At 55.3% G+C, this 19,452-nt stretch overlaps 1 long non-coding RNA gene across 1 annotated transcript in view; it reads right to left on the bottom strand.

Moving 5' to 3' along the window:
• LOC145530002 (uncharacterized) overlaps window positions 1-19,452 on the bottom strand; it is a 1,493,464-nt gene that overhangs the window by 310,186 nt on the left and 1,163,826 nt on the right. Inside the window, exons 141-142 of the long non-coding RNA XR_014071397.1 lie at window positions 13,207-13,318; window positions 5,571-5,682 (exon numbers count right to left, since the gene is read on the bottom strand). This is a non-coding gene — a long non-coding RNA (uncharacterized LOC145530002). The remainder of the gene's footprint in view (window positions 1-5,570; window positions 5,683-13,206; window positions 13,319-19,452) is intronic.

Raw genomic sequence — 19,452 nt, 5'->3', positions numbered from 1 at the left:
CAGGAGAGTATCGGAGAAGGCGATGGCGACCCACTCCAGTACTCTTGCCTGGAAAACGCCCTGGACGGAGGAGCCTGGTAGGCTGCAGGCCATGGGGTCGCGCAGAGTCAGACACGACTGAAGTGACTTAGGCGCAGCGGCAGCAGCAGGACAGTATGCTATTGGGAATACAACAACACACACAGATCCAGATCGATGGAATCAAGTTGAGGTTCCAGAAACAAACCCCGGCATCCATGGTCAACTCATCTCTGACACAAAAGGGGAGAATATCCAAATGGGAACAAGAAAGCCTCTTCAATAAATGTCCATGGGAAAACCAGACAGCTACATCTGAAGAACGCTATTGGTTTTGATCTCACACCACCTCAATATCGGGGGAAAACCTCACCCTAAAGACTGATGTCATGAGACAGCTAGAAAGAAGCGTAGGTCAAAGGCTCCTTAACATCAGAGTCTCCTTGCCATTTGCTGGGCGGAGGTAGAAATGGGTCTCTTCAAGTAAGGGAAAGAGGAAAACGAAGTACGCCAATGGGTTTCCATCCAATGGAACCTCTTCACAACAGAGAAGCTAAGCATTCAGAAATGCAAAAGATGGGAAACGGAACATGAGAGACTCCTTGCAAGTGGTGTATCTGAGAAGGGGTTCATATGGAAAGAGACGAAGAATGCACAGCACTCAGATTCCAAGAAACACCACCACCACCCTTGACCCTTCCCCCATGACCAACTCCGACCTAAAGCCTTTCTCTCCCTCTAACCTATCCCTAAAACATAACCCTCATCTAATCATATACATGTGCATTCCTAGCATCCATCCATCTACACACGAGAGAGAAAGAGGAAGACACAGACTGAATCGAGAAGGGAAAAGAGAGGGACACAGACAGAGAGAGACACGGAACCAAAGAGAGGAAAGGAGTCGACGGTCCAGACTTTTCATCAATCTGTCTCGAAGGTAGAAGCAATGACAGCGCCCATCCACCCCAGAAGGGGGAAAAGGACGGAAGGATTGGAGAGGAAAAGACAAGAACGCAGGGAGCCATTAGAAGCTCAGCCACCCGCAGAAGCCGAGCTGGGACACTTGAACAGAATCTCAATGGAAACAGAGGACCAGAAAGTTGGCTACTCTTTTCTATAAGAGAGGGAGACCTTCGAGTCTTCCTTTCGGTCCTCCAACTTGGATGCGGGGTCTCAAAACACTCAGGAGGGGGAGTGCCTTTTCCTGGGTACCACGGCGCATCCAGGCCTCGTTCTGCCCCATTCTGTGCTGTGTCAGCCCTGGATGGAGTCTTTCTTTCTGAAGTCTCAGCGCACAAGCTCCACGTGATATCGGCCCCAGGTGGAAAGGCATGGAGCTGCTCGTAGGCCGACAGACCTAGGAAGCAGATGGGAGAATGACCCCCACTCTGCAGATGGAGAGACTGGGGAAACCCTGAGGGGCATACGCTTGTCCAGGGCCACACCACTTATGAGAAGAAGGAGCCTGGTCTGAGAGCAGCGGGGTCCTCGGAGCTCAGGCCCTGGCTGCACCCAGGCCTCCCCAGGGCTGTGGGCTGGGCTGTGTGGCTGTCACTGTGCCTGCACATGGCCTAAGGGGGGTGGTCGAGCAGTCAGAAACCCAGAGATTCCCTTGGGAAGTTTTGGGGAAGGGACCTCAGCACGAACCCCAGGAAATGATGTCACCTGCCGGCAACAGAACCCAACAGAACCCGCAACCCGTGTATCCAGGCCTCCAGAGCGGAGAGGAGCCCCCAGCCAGATCACTTGCTGCCAGGATGTTCTGCTGTTTGCCCCTGCCCAGAGGCCGGGGCCTGAGGAGAGCTCACAGGCAGTGTGCGTGGGCACCCTGTCGACGTTGGCTCAGGGCACCCCCGAGAGGCCTCTGGCCCTTTGCCCGGAGAAACAGAAAGGTAACACGGGGAGCCCCAGGCCGGGCCAGCCCACCTCTCCCATGCCACCCGGAAACACCGGGTCCTTTGCCTGTGTGTGTGGATGCGGGTTTCTCGGGGTGTGTCTCCCTCAAGGAAGCCCAGGCGGATGTGGGGTCAGAAGCCTGCGGGCAAGTTGTGTCCACACCCCAGGGGAGAGCAGGCTGGCTGGGATGGGGAGAGTGCGGGCAGCGCCGGCCGCCCAGGCTGGCCTCACACCCTCAGGTGGGTCTCTTTCGTCCCGGGTGGGGATCTGAGCAGACACACGTCTCTGACCCTTCTGGGAAGAGAAGTTCGAGCAGGCAGAAGCAGCGGCTCCACTGGCCAGGCCCAGCTCGGAAAAGTCCCAGCATGGCTGGCTGACGGTCACTGTCGTTGCAGAGCTTCCCACGTGATGAGGCCGAGGACGGGGACACCCCGTCCACCTCCCGGAGGGAGGGGTCGGAGCACCACCCCCCCGCCCCTGAGGCCCAGTGCAGGCTCCAGGTGAGCGTGCCCACGGAGGCATCAGCCCCACCGGGGGCGAAGCGGAGGCGGGGAAGGCCTGCTGCCGAGACACCACACAGGATACACCCGGCGGCCCAGTCTGAGGCTGCCACGGAGCTCAGCACACCCGGCTCCGACCCAGAGTCCCGAGAACCCCAGCCTCTGAGGCAGCAGGAGGACCTGGAGCCCAGCACGCCAGAGCACAGAGGTGAGGACGCTGGGGCTGGTGCACGGGAGTGTGTGGGGAGGGGGTGCTGAGCTACACAGGGACGAGTCCCCGAAAGATGCTGCTGGGCCTGCAGCAAGCGCTGGCCTCACACCCCCACCCCCATCTTGCACACTTCAGTCCCAAAAGACATCCGACCCTGGGTATTCTTTGGGAATCTCTTGGAAGCTTTCTGTCCCGGGATACGCACATGCCAAGGCTGGCCTGTGGGCAAACTTTGCTTCTCCCCCAGCTCTAGCACTGGCCTCCAACTGGAACCAGGCTCCACTTCCCAGACCTGTCCCTACAGAGGTGGTGGCTCCAGGTGCAGGACCCAGGGATCCACCGAGGGCAGATGGAGAACCGAGACTTGCCCTCGCAGAGACACCAGGCCAGCTGGGTTCTGGCCAGCACACCGGGCAGATCGGATCTCCGTGCCTGCAGGACCCCCAGCCCCAGGCACTGATGTCCCACCCCCTCAGCCAGAACCTCCACCTCCACGTGCACCTGTACCTGCTCGGGCTTTGGCAGGAGAACCCGAGGCAGAGGAGGAGTCACCGCCTCGGCAGGGAGAGCCTGCCCTGGCTCCCGCGCAACACCCAGACGCCGACGATGACTCACCCACCCCTGCAGGAAGAACGAGCCCCCGCTCTGGACAGAGACCCAGAGCCCTTGCCGGAAACACCACATCCAGGGGAGCGGTCGGCTCTGCCGCCTCCATCCCTGTCGGCTCACCGTGGACGCTGTCAACTCGGTCTGCCCCCAGGGGACATGGAGTTCCTTTCCCCTGAACTGCTTTGCATTTGGTTTGTTTCCACCTTTCTGGTGATGTTTTATTTTTTGTATGGTTTCCTGTATTTTTGTTGGTTAAGTTGGGATGAGTAAACTTTTTCATCATTGTTGCAATTTGGGAACACTGTTGTGTAACTCTGGTGATACTGTGTTACCATCACCACTTTGTGGTTTCAGACCCGTTTGATCTTTATGCCCCACCCCCCAACAAAGCCTGGATTCAAGGCAAGCACGCCCTGTTCATCCCTCCCCCCGATCCTGAACACAATTTCATCTTTTCTTTCTGCATTCCTTCCTATATTCTTGGTGTCCCCAATCAATGACTCTCAGTGAAATGACTGAAGGAGTTTCTTTCGGACTCTCCACCTACTGTAAGACTCCATTGGAGAGTTCTCATTTTTATGTCATTTGAACTAGCCTTTGATAGCTGACAGGACGGTGTACGTCCTTTCAAGATATCATGTGCCAAACGAAGCCCTTTGGGCAAATGCCATCATTATCTCCAGGCAGGCATTGCTGTTTGAAGGGTGACATCTCAGCCAGAAGGCAGAGGCTGAGCTCCTCTTGTTGCACCAGCTCCCAAAAGAAGCCAAGAAAGGGAGCTGGAACAACAAACCACCCCAACGCCCAGGAAAGCGTTCTTCACGACAGAAGGCTAGAAAATGACCCAACAACCTTGTGGCCCAGAACCCCTCTAGAAAAATCACTGTTCCATAAAAAAGAGAAACACGTGGGAAGTTCCAAGGAGAGGCAATGCCCATGGCCAGGGTACTTTAGAGACGGCCTGACCGCTCCGGGGAAGACACGCACCGACGGAACCCCTTGGGAAACAGCAGTGAGAGTCCTCACTGTCGTAAGGGTTTCCTCTGGGGACAACCTGCCCTGGGCACCACATGAGGGAGCAGACCGGCTTCTCTTCCTCTGCTCCCACACCATTCACTCATGAAGGCAGCTCAGGTGTTCTCATGCCCTGCCTGCCTGCCTGCCTGCCTGCCTGGCTCATCCGTGAGCTGTGACCACCTCCAGGGCAGGACTCCACCTTCTCCTCTCTGTGTACCGTGAATCTGCACACAGTGGGCTTTCAGAACCTTAGGAGACTTGAGCCATTCCCACTCGAGCCAGAACCCTCCCCAGGAAGGAAAACGGCTGTGGGGTCATTTTGGCCCCAGCACTGGTTCCGAAAGCCTGGCGGCTCCTACAGCCTCTACGGTGTGAAGAGGGAGGTCCCTTTTGACAGAGCTTTCCGGCTGTCAGATCTAAGCTGTTGTTTCACTGTCAGCTGTGTCTCTTCCGTTGCAGCCAGGTGGGCCACGCTGCTCCAAAGGGGCTCACAAGCTGAGTGGCAAGGGAGGTATTGAGAGGACAGGGATGGCTACAACGTGCTGCAAACTGAGTGAGGGTCCCCACAATCCTCAGCAAAGGTCTGTGGTGTGCAAGTGGGGAGTAGAGGGCCCCCAAGTTCCAAAGGAAGGGAGGTACTCGGGAGCTAAAGCCCTTAGCTGCTGTGGTAGCAGCTGCAGATGGCAGCTCGTCCACAGTGCACTTCGAATGAGGTCATATGAGCGGGACTCTGGAAATGGCTCCGAAATCAAGAGAAAGGGGTCAGGGTATGTGGGAATCCGGCGGGGGTGGGGGGTGGATGAAGGAAGGTGTCCTTCCTCTCTCCAGTGCAATTTGGTTTGGTGAGTCTCAAAGCTACCAGATGGCACTTCCCAAGTCAGGCCCCCGCAGGAATCAGGGTGGGCTGCGTCCCTCGGCGCCTGCTACAGGGACAAGCCACACCAGTGGCCTCCCTGAGCTCAAATGGCCGGATCTGGGGGTTCTGTCTGGGTGCACACCTCCTTGCTCTGGCCAAGTTCCCCCCTTCTCTGAGCACCAGCTTCATCCTCTCGAATGAGGACATCGATTGCTACCTTGGCACGTTACTCTCTTCATCCTGTGAAGACTCATTAGGCTTATCCTACAATTACTAGCTGGCCCGAAGAGATATCTCCTGAATCCAGATTAAGCTGGAGTCTCCCAGGCTCATCTGGCATGTCTTCCCTGAAGTCTGCCAAAACCCACACCCTTGCATTTCCAGGGACTCCCCTTAGCCAGCTGGGCAGAAAACCCAGCATGGTTCAAACAAGCTGACAGACAAGCGGGAGAGGACTCACGGGCAGACGGCCTCCCTCAGGTCTCGGGTGGAGCTCTGGGACCACAGCAGCAGCGGGCCATCCCAGCCCCTGGGCTCAGCAGCGCCCTCATTCTCAGGCCGGCGGCTCTGCCCTGAGGGGAGCAGGAAGGTCACCAACTGCCGAAGGCGGACCTCAAGCCCCTCCCACTGCTGGAGCCTGACCTCCCCCGGCCCCACCCCTTCCCCTACCCCAGCAGGACGAGAGCTCGTCTTCCCCTGGCTTCCAACGTGAGGCCCGGCCCCGGGCCCCGATTGGGCACTGCCCCAGTCCGGAGCCAATCACAGTGGCCAGGGAGGTGGAACGCACCGATTGGCCAGGGCCAGGTCATGTGACCATACTCCCCAGGAAACTCAAATATTACCAAGATTCCCTAACAAACCAATGAACAAAATTATCCAGTAAAGGCAAACCGTACTTTTTAATGAGGCCAATGTCACAGAAAAAAAAAAAAATCCTTCACAATGAACTGCTCAAGGAAGCTACTAAATAAGCTTTCAGAAAAGTTAAGACGTTTTTTTTTTTTTTAATAGGGTGACGGAGAGCTATACCTTTCCCATCTATGTGAATTTAGGTTTAAACTAGATTTCCCTCGGCTATTATATAAGACAAAAAACCCCACATCACCCCCTTTCACTCCCCCCACCCCCAAAAAGTGTTTTAGTCTATTGAATTTTTGTGTCCTCAGTTGTGTCTGATTCACGGCAACTCACGAACTCTACACAGCCAGGCTCTTCCGTCCATGGAATTCAGGGCAATTTTTTTCTGTCACAGCAAATGCCCACCCTGGGTGATCCAAAGGCAAGGGCTCAGAGGCTCCTGAGAGACTAACTCCTTTCAGCTGAGCACAGAGCTGGCTCCTCACTGGGATGCCTGTGGCCTGGGGCTCCCAGAGGGGAGAGCAGCACTCGCCCCACCGTGTGGTCACTGCTGGAAGTGCAGGCTGCTCCTCACTCCCCATTGACAGTGTCCCTGAGGGCAGAACAGTGTGAATCTACTCAAGGTGGAAACGCAAACTCCGATGCAACCAAACTTCCCACAAGGTCTCCAAAACCACTCAGGAACAGGGAATTGGAAACTGCAGGGCATGACATGAATGGAGATGGAGACTTGACACCTTACACCGAGTTCACTTCCAGTTATCCCTAGACAAAGTTTCCATGAAAACTTGTCACAAATCTAGAAGAACAATGAGCAGAAACTGGACACGTGCTTTGAGTCTTCACACACAAAACAAAAAGGCAGCCAGCAAAACAACCCAGAGAATACAGTGGACTTTGCAAAATCAAAGATATCTACTGTGGGAAAGACCTCATTACAAAAGCAAAAGACAGGTCATACATCGCGAGACGAATGAGTGGAAACACAAAGCTTCTCAAGGATGTGTCTCCAAACAGACAAAGAACACCAACACGACAAGCCTGTGAAAACTAGGGAAAGGTCTGAAGGGACACCAGACTGAGGAAGACACACACAGAGTATCCCGGATGATGTCCAGCACTGAGGGCCTGAAGAAACAACAGTCTAGTTGCACTCCCTCAGGCCTGTGTGACCCTGGATGAGGCCTCTGTTTCCCGGTGGCTCTGAGAGATGGACAGGGAGGAAGGGGAAGAGAAATCACTTGCATTTCTAATACTCACAGCAAAGTCTTCCAATGAGAAGGGAATTATCACCCCCACTGACAATGCCATTCACTGAAGTGATACCCACGAGTCCATCTAACCCAGAAGGGAAGGAAGGACCTGTTCTCACAAAACGGCGAGAGATGGAAGAAGGAAGATCAAGCCCACACCAACCACTGGAAAGAGAAGCTGTGCTCAGGGCTTGAAAGAATTCCTATTGGGAAAATGATGTCACAGCCCCACAAGGCAATCCACAGCTTCGATGCTATTCCTCCCAAAATGCCAATGCATTTTCGCACCGAACAAAGAATTGCAACAGGGGTACGGAAACAGAAAAGAGCCTAAATTGTCAATACAATCCGACGAAAAAGCCCCGATACGGACATCCAAGGTTGTGTGAAAGGAAATTAGACGACCAAACTAGGATCCTCAGGAGAGTATCGGAGAAGGCGATGGCGACCCACTCCAGTACTCTTGCCTGGAAAACGCCCTGGACGGAGGAGCCTGGTAGGCTGCAGGCCATGGGGTCGCGCAGAGTCAGACACGACTGAAGTGACTTAGGCGCAGCGGCAGCAGCAGGACAGTATGCTATTGGGAATACAACAACACACACAGATCCAGATCGATGGAATCAAGTTGAGGGTCCAGAAACAAACCCCGGCATCCATGGTCAACTCATCTCTGACACAAAAGGGGAGAATATCCAAATGGGAACAAGAAAGCCTCTTCAATAAATGTCCATGGGAAAACCAGACAGCTACATCTGAAGAACGCTATTGGTTTTGATCTCACACCACCTCAATATCGGGGGAAAACCTCACCCTAAAGACTGATGTCATGAGACAGCTAGAAAGAAGCATAGGTCAAAGGCTCCTTAACATCAGAGTCTCCTTGCCATTTGCTGGGCGGAGGTAGAAATGGGTCTCTTCAAGTAAGGGAAAGAGGAAAACAAAGTACGCCAATGGGTTTCCATCCAATGGAACCTCTTCACAACAGAGAAGCTAAGCATTCAGAAATGCAAAAGATGGGAAACGGAACATGAGAGACTCCTTGCAAGTGGTGTATCTGAGAAGGGGTTCATATGGAAAGAGACGAAGAATGCACAGCACTCAGATTCCAAGAAACACCACCACCACCCTTGACCCTTCCCCCATGACCAACTCCGACCTAAAGCCTTTCTCTCCCTCTAACCTATCCCTAAAACATAACCCTCATCTAATCATATACATGTGCATTCCTAGCATCCATCCATCTACACACGAGAGAGAAAGAGGAAGACACAGACTGAATCGAGAAGGGAAAAGAGAGGGACACAGACAGAGAGAGACACGGAACCAAAGAGAGGAAAGGAGTCGACGGTCCAGACTTTTCATCAATCTGTCTCGAAGGTAGAAGCAATGACAGCGCCCATCCACCCCAGAAGGGGGAAAAGGACGGAAGGTTTGGAGAGGAAAAGACAAGAACGCAGGGAGCCATTAGAAGCTCAGCCACCCGCAGAAGCCGAGCTGGGACACTTGAACAGAATCTCAATGGAAACAGAGGACCAGAAAGTTGGCTACTCTTTTCTATAAGAGAGGGAGACTTTCGAGTCTTCCTTTCGGTCCTCCAACTTGGATGCGGGGTCTCAAAACACTCAGGAGGGGGAGTGCCTTTTCCTGGGTACCACGGCGCATCCAGGCCTCGTTCTGCCCCATTCTGTGCTGTGTCAGCCCTGGATGGAGTCTTTCTTTCTGAAGTCTCAGCGCACAAGCTCCACGTGATATCGGCCCCAGGTGGAAAGGCATGGAGCTGCTCGTAGGCCGACAGACCTAGGAAGCAGATGGGAGAATGACCCCCACTCTGCAGATGGAGAGACTGGGGAAACCCTGAGGGGCATACGCTTGTCCAGGGCCACACCACTTATGAGAAGAAGGAGCCTGGTCTGAGAGCAGCGGGGTCCTCGGAGCTCAGGCCCTGGCTGCACCCAGGCCTCCCCAGGGCTGTGGGCTGGGCTGTGTGGCTGTCACTGTGCCTGCACATGGCCTAAGGGGGGTGGTCGAGCAGTCAGAAACCCAGAGATTCCCTTGGGAAGTTTTGGGGAAGGGACCTCAGCACGAACCCCAGGAAATGATGTCACCTGCCGGCAACAGAACCCAACAGAACCCGCAACCCGTGTATCCAGGCCTCCAGAGCGGAGAGGAGCCCCCAGCCAGATCACTTGCTGCCAGGATGTTCTGCTGTTTGCCCCTGCCCAGAGGCCGGGGCCTGAGGAGAGCTCACAGGCAGTGTGCGTGGGCACCCTATTGACGTTGGCTCAGGGCACCCCCGAGAGGCCTCTGGCCCTTTGCCCGGAGAAACAGAAAGGTAACACGGGGAGCCCCAGGCCGGGCCAGCCCACCTCTCCCATGCCACCCGGAAACACCGGGTCCTTTGCCTGTGTGTGTGGATGCGGGTTTCTCGGGGTGTGTCTCCCTCAAGGAAGCCCAGGCGGATGTGGGGTCAGAAGCCTGCGGGCAAGTTGTGTCCACACCCCAGGGGAGAGCAGGCTGGCTGGGATGGGGAGAGTGCGGGCAGCGCCGGCCGCCCAGGCTGGCCTCACACCCTCAGGTGGGTCTCTTTCGTCCCGGGTGGGGATCTGAGCAGACACACGTCTCTGACCCTTCTGGGAAGAGAAGTTCGAGCAGGCAGAAGCAGCGGCTCCACTGGCCAGGCCCAGCTCGGAAAAGTCCCAGCATGGCTGGCTGACGGTCACTGTCGTTGCAGAGCTTCCCACGTGATGAGGCCGAGGACGGGGACACCCCGTCCACCTCCCGGAGGGAGGGGTCGGAGCACCACCCCCCCGCCCCTGAGGCCCAGTGCAGGCTCCAGGTGAGCGTGCCCACGGAGGCATCAGCCCCACCGGGGGCGAAGCGGAGGCGGGGAAGGCCTGCTGCCGAGACACCACACAGGATACACCCGGCGGCCCAGTCTGAGGCTGCCACGGAGCTCAGCACACCCGGCTCCGACCCAGAGTCCCGAGAACCCCAGCCTCTGAGGCAGCAGGAGGACCTGGAGCCCAGCACGCCAGAGCACAGAGGTGAGGACGCTGGGGCTGGTGCACGGGAGTGTGTGGGGAGGGGGTGCTGAGCTACACAGGGACGAGTCCCCGAAAGATGCTGCTGGGCCTGCAGCAAGCGCTGGCCTCACACCCCCACCCCCTTCTTGCACACTTCAGTCCCAAAAGACATCCGACCCTGGGTATTCTTTGGGAATCTCTTGGAAGCTTTCTGTCCCGGGATACGCACATGCCAAGGCTGGCCTGTGGGCAAACTTTGCTTCTCCCCCAGCTCTAGCACTGGCCTCCAACTGGAACCAGGCTCCACTTCCCAGACCTGTCCCTACAGAGGTGGTGGCTCCAGGTGCAGGACCCAGGGATCCACCGAGGGCAGATGGAGAACCGAGACTTGCCCTCGCAGAGACACCAGGCCAGCTGGGTTCTGGCCAGCACACCGGGCAGATCGGATCTCCGTGCCTGCAGGACCCCCAGCCCCAGGCACTGATGTCCCACCCCCTCAGCCAGAACCTCCACCTCCACGTGCACCTGTACCTGCTCGGGCTTTGGCAGGAGAACCCGAGGCAGAGGAGTAGTCACCGCCTCGGCAGGGAGAGCCTGCCCTGGCTCCCGCGCAACACCCAGACGCCGACGATGACTCACCCACCCCTGCAGGAAGAACGAGCCCCCGCTCTGGACAGAGACCCAGAGCCCTTGCCGGAAACACCACATCCAGGGGAGCGGTCGGCTCTGCCGCCTCCATCCCTGTCGGCTCACCGTGGACGCTGTCAACTCGGTCTGCCCCCAGGGGACATGGAGTTCCTTTCCCCTGAACTGCTTTGCATTTGGTTTGTTTCCACCTTTCTGGTGATGTTTTATTTTTTGTATGGTTTCCTGTATTTTTGTTGGTTAAGTTGGGATGAGTAAACTTTTTCATCATTGTTGCAATTTGGGAACACTGTTGTGTAACTCTGGTGATACTGTGTTACCATCACCACTTTGTGGTTTCAGACCCGTTTGATCTTTATGCCCCACCCCCCAACAAAGCCTGGATTCAAGGCAAGCACGCCCTGTTCATCCCTCCCCCCGATCCTGAACACAATTTCATCTTTTCTTTCTGCATTCCTTCCTATATTCTTGGTGTCCCCAATCAATGACTCTCAGTGAAATGACTGAAGGAGTTTCTTTCGGACTCTCCACCTACTGTAAGACTCCATTGGAGAGTTCTCATTTTTATGTCATTTGAACTAGCCTTTGATAGCTGACAGGACGGTGTACGTCCTTTCAAGATATCATGTGCCAAACGAAGCCCTTTGGGCAAATGCCATCATTATCTCCAGGCAGGCATTGCTGTTTGAAGGGTGACATCTCAGCCAGAAGGCAGAGGCTGAGCTCCTCTTGTTGCACCAGCTCCCAAAAGAAGCCAAGAAAGGGAGCTGGAACAACAAACCACCCCAACGCCCAGGAAAGCGTTCTTCACGACAGAAGGCTAGAAAATGACCCAACAACCTTGTGGCCCAGAACCCCTCTAGAAAAATCACTGTTCCATAAAAAAGAGAAACACGTGGGAAGTTCCAAGGAGAGGCAATGCCCATGGCCAGTGTACTTTAGAGACGGCCTGACCGCTCCGGGGAAGACACGCACCGACGGAACCCCTTGGGAAACAGCAGTGAGAGTCCTCACCGTCGTAAGGGTTTCCTCTGGGGACAACCTGCCCTGGGCACCACATGAGGGAGCAGACCGGCTTCTCTTCCTCTGCCCCCACACCATTCACTCATGAAGGCAGCTCAGGTGTTCTCATGCCCTGCCTGCCTGCCTGCCTGCCTGGCTCATCCGTGACCTGTGACCACCTCCAGGGCAGGACTCCACCTTCTCCTCTCTGTGTACCGTGAATCTGCACACAGTGGGCTTTCAGAACCTTAGGAGACTTGAGCCATTCCCACTCGAGCCAGAACCCTCCCCAGGAAGGAAAACGGCTGTGGAGTCATTTTGGCCCCAGCACTGGTTCCGAAAGCCTGGCGGCTCCTAGAGCCTCTACGGTGTGAAGAGGGAGGTCCCTTTTGACAGAGCTTTCTGGCTGTCTGATCTAAGCTGTTGTTTCACTGTCAGCTGTGTCTCTTCCGTTGCAGCCAGGTGGGCCACGCTGCTCCAAAGGGGCTCACAAGCTGAGTGGCAAGGGAGGTATTGAGAGGACAGGGATGGCTACAACGTGCTGCAAACTGAGTGAGGGTCCCCACAATCCTCAGCAAAGGTCTATGGTGTGCAAGTGGGGAGTAGAGGGCCCCCAAGTTCCAAAGGAAGGGAGGTACTCGGGAGCTAAAGCCCTTGGCTGCTGTGGTAGCAGCTGCAGATGGCAGCTCGTCCACAGTGCACTTCGAATGAGGTCATATGAGCGGGACTCTGGAAATGGCTCCGAAATCAAGAGAAAGGGGTCAGGGTATGTGGGAATCCGGCGGGGGTGGGGGGTGGATGAAGGAAGGTGTCCTTCCTCTCTCCAGTGCAATTTGGTTTGGTGAGTCTCAAAGCTACAAGATGGCACTTCCCAAGTCAGGCCCCCGCAGGAATCAGGGTGGGCTGCGTGCCTCGGCCCCTGCCACAGGGACAAGCCACACCAGTGGCCTCCCTGAGCTCAAATGGCCGGATCTGGGGGTTCTGTCTGGGTGCACACCTCCTTGCTCTGGCCAAGTTCCCCCCTTCTCTGAGCACCAGCTTCATCCTCTCGAATGAGGACATCGATTGCTACCTTGGCACGTTACTCTCTTCATCCTGTGAAGACTCATTAGGCTTATCCTACAATTACTAGCTGGCCCGAAGAGATATCTCCTGAATCCAGATTAAGCTGGAGTCTCCCAGGCTCATCTGGCATGTCTTCCCTGAAGTCTGCCAAAACCCACACCCTTGCATTTCCAGGGACTCCCCTTAGCCAGCTGGGCAGAAAACCCAGCATGGTTCAAACAAGCTGACAGACAAGCGGGAGAGGACTCACGGGCAGACGGCCTCCCTCAGGTCTCGGGTGGAGCTCTGGGATCACAGCAGCAGCGGGCCATCTCAGCCCCTGGGCTCAGCAGCGCCCTCATTCTCAGGCCGGCGGCTCTGCCCTGAGGGGAGCAGGAAGGTCACCAACTGCCGCAGGCGGACCTCAAGCCCCTCCCACTGCTGGAGCCTGCCCTCCCCCGGCCCCACCCCTTCCCCTAACCCAGCAGGACGAGAGCTCGTCTTCCCCTGGCTTCCAACGTGAGGCCCGGCCCTGGGCCCCGATTGGGCACTGCCCCAGTCCGGAGCCAATCACAGTGGCCAGGGAGGTGGAACGCACCGATTGGCCAGGGCCAGGTCATGTGACCATACTCCCCAGGAAACTCAAATATTACCAAGATTCCCTAACAAACCAATGAACAAAATTATCCAGTAAAGGCAAACCGTACTTTTTAATGAGGCCAATGTCAAAGAAAAAAAAAAAAATCCTTCACAATGAACTGCTCAAGGAAGCTACTAAATAAGCTTTCAGAAAAGTTAAGACTTTTTTTTTTTTTTAATAGGGTGACGGAGAGCTATACCTTTCCCATCTATGTGAATTTAGGTTTAAACTAGATTTCCCTCGGCTATTATATAAGACAAAAAACCCCACATCACCCCCTTTCACTCCCCCCACCCCCAAAAAGTGTTTTAGTCTATTGAATTTTTGTGTCCTCAGTTGTGTCTGATTCACGGCAACTCACGAACTCTACACAGCCAGGCTCTTCCGTCCATGGAATTCAGGGCAATTTTTTCTGTCACAGCAAATGCCCACCCTGGGTGATCCAAAGGCAAGGGCTCAGAGGCTCCTGAGAGACTAACTCCTTTCAGCTGAGCACAGAGCTGGCTCCTCACTGGGATGCCTGTGGCCTGGGGCTCCCAGAGGGGAGAGCAGCACTCGCCCCACCGTGTGGTCACTGCTGGAAGTGCAGGCTGCTCCTCACTCCCCCTTGACAGTGTCCCTGAGGGCAGAACAGTGTGAATCTACTCAAGGTGGAAACGCAAACTCCGATGCAACCAAACTTCCCACAAGGTCTCCAAAACCACTCAGGAACAGGGAATTGGAAACTGCAGGGCATGACATGAATGGAGATGGAGACTTGACACCTTACACCGAGTTCACTTCCAGTTATGCCTAGACAAAGTTTCCATGAAAACTTGTCACAAATCTAGAAGAACAATGAGCAGAAACCGGACATGTGCTTTGAGTCTTCACACACAAAACAAAAAGGCAGCCCACAAAACAACCCAGAGAATACAGTGGACTTTGCAAAATCAAAGATATCTACTGTGGGAAAGACCTCATTACAAAAGCAAAAGACAGGTCATACATCGCGAGACGAATGAGTGGAAACACAAAGCTTCTCAAGGATGTGTCTCCAAACAGACAAAGAACACCAACACGACAAGCCTGTGAAAACTAGGGAAAGGTCTGAAGGGACAGCAGACTGAGGAAGACACACACAGAGTATCCCGGATGATGTCCAGCACTGAGGGCCTGAAGAAACAACAGTCTAGTTGCACTCCCTCAGGCCTGTGTGACCCTGGATGAGGCCTCTGTTTCCCGGTGGCTCTGAGAGATGGACAGGGAGGAAGGGGAAGAGAAATCACTTGCATTTCTAATACTCACAGCAAAGTCTTCCAATGAGAAGGGAATTATCACCCCCACTGACAATGCCATTCACTGAAGTGATACCCACGAGTCCATCTAACCCAGAAGGGAAGGAAGGACCTGTTCTCACAAAACGGCGAGAGATGGAAGAAGGAAGATCAAGCCCACACCAACCACTGGAAAGAGAAGCTGTGCTCAGGGCTTGAAAGAATTCCTATTGGGAAAATGATGTCACAGCCCCACAAGGCAATCCACAGCTTCGATGCTATTCCTCCCAAAATGCCAATGCATTTTCGCACCGAACAAAGAATTGCAAAAGGGGTACGGAAACAGAAAAGAGCCTAAATTGTCAATACAATCCGACGAAAAAGCCCCGATACGGACATCCAAGGTTGTGTGAAAGGAAATTAGACGACCAAACTAGGATCCTCAGGAGAGTATCGGAGAAGGCGATGGCGACCCACTCCAGTACTCTTGCCTGGAAAACGCCCTGGACGGAGGAGCCTGGTAGGCTGCAGGCCATGGGGTCGCGCAGAGTCAGACACGACTGAAGTGACTTAGGCGCAGCGGCAGCAGCAGGACAGTATGCTATTGGGAATACAACAACACACACAGATCCAGATCGATGGAATCAAGTTGAGGTTCCAGAAACAAACCCCGGCATCCATGGTCAACTCATCTCTGACACAAAAGGGGAGAATATCCAAATGGGAACAAGAAAGCCTCTTCAATAAATGTCCATGGGAAAACCAGACAGCTACATCTGAAGAACGCTATTGGTTTTGATCTCACACCACCTCAATATCGGGGGAAAACCTCACCCTAAAGACTGATGTCATGAGACAGCTAGAAAGAAGCGTAGGTCAAAGGCTCCTTAACATCAGAGTCTCCTTGCCATTTGCTGGGCGGAGGTAGAAATGGGTCTCTTCAAGTAAGGGAAAGAGGAAAACGAAGTACGCCAATGGGTTTCCATCCAATGGAACCTCTTCACAACAGAGAAGCTAAGCATTCAGAAATGCAAAAGATGGGAAACGGAACATGAGAGACTCCTTGCAAGTGGTGTATCTGAGAAGGGGTTCATATGGAAAGAGACGAAGAATGCACAGCACTCAGATTCCAAGAAACACCACCACCACCCTTGACCCTTCCCCCATGACCAACTCCGACCTAAAGCCTTTCTCTCCCTCTAACCTATCCCTAAAACATAACCCTCATCTAATCATATACATGTGCATTCCTAGCATCCATCCATCTACACACGAGAGAGAAAGAGGAAGACACAGACTGAATCGAGAAGGGAAAAGAGAGGGACACAGACAGAGAGAGACACGGAACCAAAGAGAGGAAAGGAGTCGACGGTCCAGACTTTTCATCAATCTGTCTCGAAGGTAGAAGCAATGACAGCGCCCATCCACCCCAGAAGGGGGAAAAGGACGGAAGGATTGGAGAGGAAAAGACAAGAACGCAGGGAGCCATTAGAAGCTCAGCCACCCGCAGAAGCCGAGCTGGGACACTTGAACAGAATCTCAATGGAAACAGAGGACCAGAAAGTTGGCTACTCTTTTCTATAAGAGAGGGAGACCTTCGAGTCTTCCTTTCGGTCCTCCAACTTGGATGCGGGGTCTCAAAACACTCAGGAGGGGGAGTGCCTTTTCCTGGGTACCACGGCGCATCCAGGCCTCGTTCTGCCCCATTCTGTGCTGTGTCAGCCCTGGATGGAGTCTTTCTTTCTGAAGTCTCAGCGCACAAGCTCCACGTGATATCGGCCCCAGGTGGAAAGGCATGGAGCTGCTCGTAGGCCGACAGACCTAGGAAGCAGATGGGAGAATGACCCCCACTCTGCAGATGGAGAGACTGGGGAAACCCTGAGGGGCATACGCTTGTCCAGGGCCACACCACTTATGAGAAGAAGGAGCCTGGTCTGAGAGCAGCGGGGTCCTCGGAGCTCAGGCCCTGGCTGCACCCAGGCCTCCCCAGGGCTGTGGGCTGGGCTGTGTGGCTGTCACTGTGCCTGCACATGGCCTAAGGGGGGTGGTCGAGCAGTCAGAAACCCAGAGATTCCCTTGGGAAGTTTTGGGGAAGGGACTTCAGCACGAACCCCAGGAAATGATGTCACCTGCCGGCAACAGAACCCAACAGAACCCGCAACCCGGGTATCCAGGCCTCCAGAGCGGAGAGGAGCCCCCAGCCAGATCACTTGCTGCCAGGATGTTCTGCTGTTTGCACCTGCCCAGAGGCCAGGGCCTCAGGTGAGCTCACAGGCAGTGTGCGTGGGAACCCTGTCGACGTTGGCTCAGGGCACCCCCGAGAGGCCTCTGGCCCTTTGCCCGGAGAAACAGAAAGGTAACACGGGGAGCCCCAGGCCGGGCCAGCCCACCTCTCCCATGCCACCCGGAAACACCGGGTCCTTTGCCTGTGTGTGTGGATGCGGGTTTCTCGGGGTGTGTCTCCCTCAAGGAAGCCCAGGCGGATGTGGGGTCAGAAGCCTGCGGGCAAGTTGTGTCCACACCCCAGGGGAGAGCAGGCTGGCTGGGATGGGGAGAGTGCGGGCAGCGCCGGCCGCCCAGGCTGGCCTCACACCCTCAGGTGGGTCTCTTTCGTCCCGGGTGGGGATCTGAGCAGACACACGTCTCTGACCCTTCTGGGAAGAGAAGTTCGAGCAGGCAGAAGCAGCGGCTCCACTGGCCAGGCCCAGCTCGGAAAAGTCTCAGCATGGCTGGCTGACGGTCACTGTCGTTGCAGAGCTTCCCACGTGATGAGGCCGAGGACGGGGACACCCCGTCCACCTCCCGGAGGGAGGGGTCGGAGCACCACCCCCCCGCCCCTGAGGCCCAGTGCAGGCTCCAGGTGAGCGTGCCCACGGAGGCATCAGCCCCACCGGGGGCGAAGCGGAGGCGGGGAAGGCCTGCTGCCGAGACACCACACAGGATACACCCGGCGGCCCAGTCTGAGGCTGCCACGGAGCTCAGCACACCCGGCTCCGACCCAGAGTCCCGAGAACCCCAGCCTCTGAGGCAGCAGGAGGACCTGGAGCCCAGCACGCCAGAGCACAGAGGTGAGGACGCTGGGGCTGGTGCACGGGAGTATGTGGGGAGGGGGTGCTGAGCTACACAGGGACGAGTCCCCGAAAGATGCTGCTGGGCCTGCAGCAAGCGCTGGCCTCACACCCCCACCCCCATCTTGCACACTTCAGTCCCAAAAGACATCCGACCCTGGGTATTCTTTGGGAATCTCTTGGAAGCTTTCTGTCCCGGGATACGCACATGCCAAGGCTGGCCTGTGGGCAAACTTTGCTTCTCCCCCAGCTCTAGCACTGGCCTCCAACTGGAACCAGGCTCCACTTCCCAGACCTGTCCCTACAGAGATGGTGGCTCCAGGTGCAGGACCCAGGGATCCACCGAGGGCAGATGGAGAACCGAGACTTGCCCTCGCAGAGACACCAGGCCAGCTGGGTTCTGGCCAGCACACCGGGCAGATCGGATCTCCGTGCCTGCAGGACCCCCAGCCCCAGGCACTGATGTCCCACCCCCTCAGCCAGAACCTCCACCTCCACGTGCACCTGTACCTGCTCGGGCTTTGGCAGGAGAACCCGAGGCAGAGGAGGAGTCACCGCCTCGGCAGGGAGAGCCTGCCCTGGCTCCCGCGCAACACCCAGACGCCGACGATGACTCACCCACCCCTGCAGGAAGAACGAGCCCCCGCTCTGGACAGAGACCCAGAGCCCTTGCCGGAAACACCACGTCCAGGGGAGCGGTCGGCTCTGCCGCCTCCATCCCTGTCGGCTCACCGTGGACGCTGTCAACACGGTCTGCCCCCAGGGGACATGGAGTTCCTTTCCCCTGAACTGCTTTGCATTTGGTTTGTTTCCACCTTTCTGGTGATGTTTTATTTTTTGTATGGTTTCCTGTATTTTTGTTGGTTAAGTTGGGAACTTGTTGGTTAATTTAGTAAACTTTTTCATCATTGTTGCAATTTGGGAACACTGTTGTGTAACTCTGGTGATACTGTGTTACCATCACCACTTTGTGGTTTCAGACCCGTTTGATCTTTATGCCCCACCCCCCAACAAAGCCTGGATTCAAGGCAAGCACGCCCTGTTCATCCCTCCCCCCGATCCTGAACACAATTTCATCTTTTCTTTCTGCATTCCTTCCTATATTCTTGGTGTCCCCAATCAATGACTCTCAGTGAAATGACTGAAGGAGTTTCTTTCGGACTCTCCACCTACTGTAAGACTCCATTGGAGAGTTCTCATTTTTATGTCATTTGAACTAGCCTTTGATAGCTGACAGGACGGTGTACGTCCTTTCAAGATATCATGTGCCAAACGAAGCCCTTTTGGCAAATGCCAACATTATCTCCAGGCAGGCATTGCTGTTTGAAGGGTGACATCTCAGCCAGAAGGCAGAGGCTGAGCTCCTCTTGTTGCACCAGCTCCCAAAAGAAGCCAAGAAAGGGAGCTGGAACAACAAACCACCCCAACGCCCAGGAAAGCGTTCTTCACGACAGAAGGCTAGAAAATGACCCAACAACCTTGTGGCCCAGAACCCCTCTAGAAAAATCACTGTTCCATAAAAAAGAGAAACACGTGGGAAGTTCCAAGGAGAG

Source organism: Giraffa tippelskirchi, chromosome 12, assembly GCF_054371585.1.
Source record: "Giraffa tippelskirchi isolate mGirTip1 chromosome 12, T2T-mGirTip1v1.2.pri, whole genome shotgun sequence".
Taxonomy (NCBI): Eukaryota; Metazoa; Chordata; class Mammalia; order Artiodactyla; family Giraffidae; genus Giraffa; species Giraffa tippelskirchi.
The sequence above is the reverse complement of the archived record's forward strand: the minus strand, read 5'-3'. Positions and strand labels throughout refer to the sequence as shown.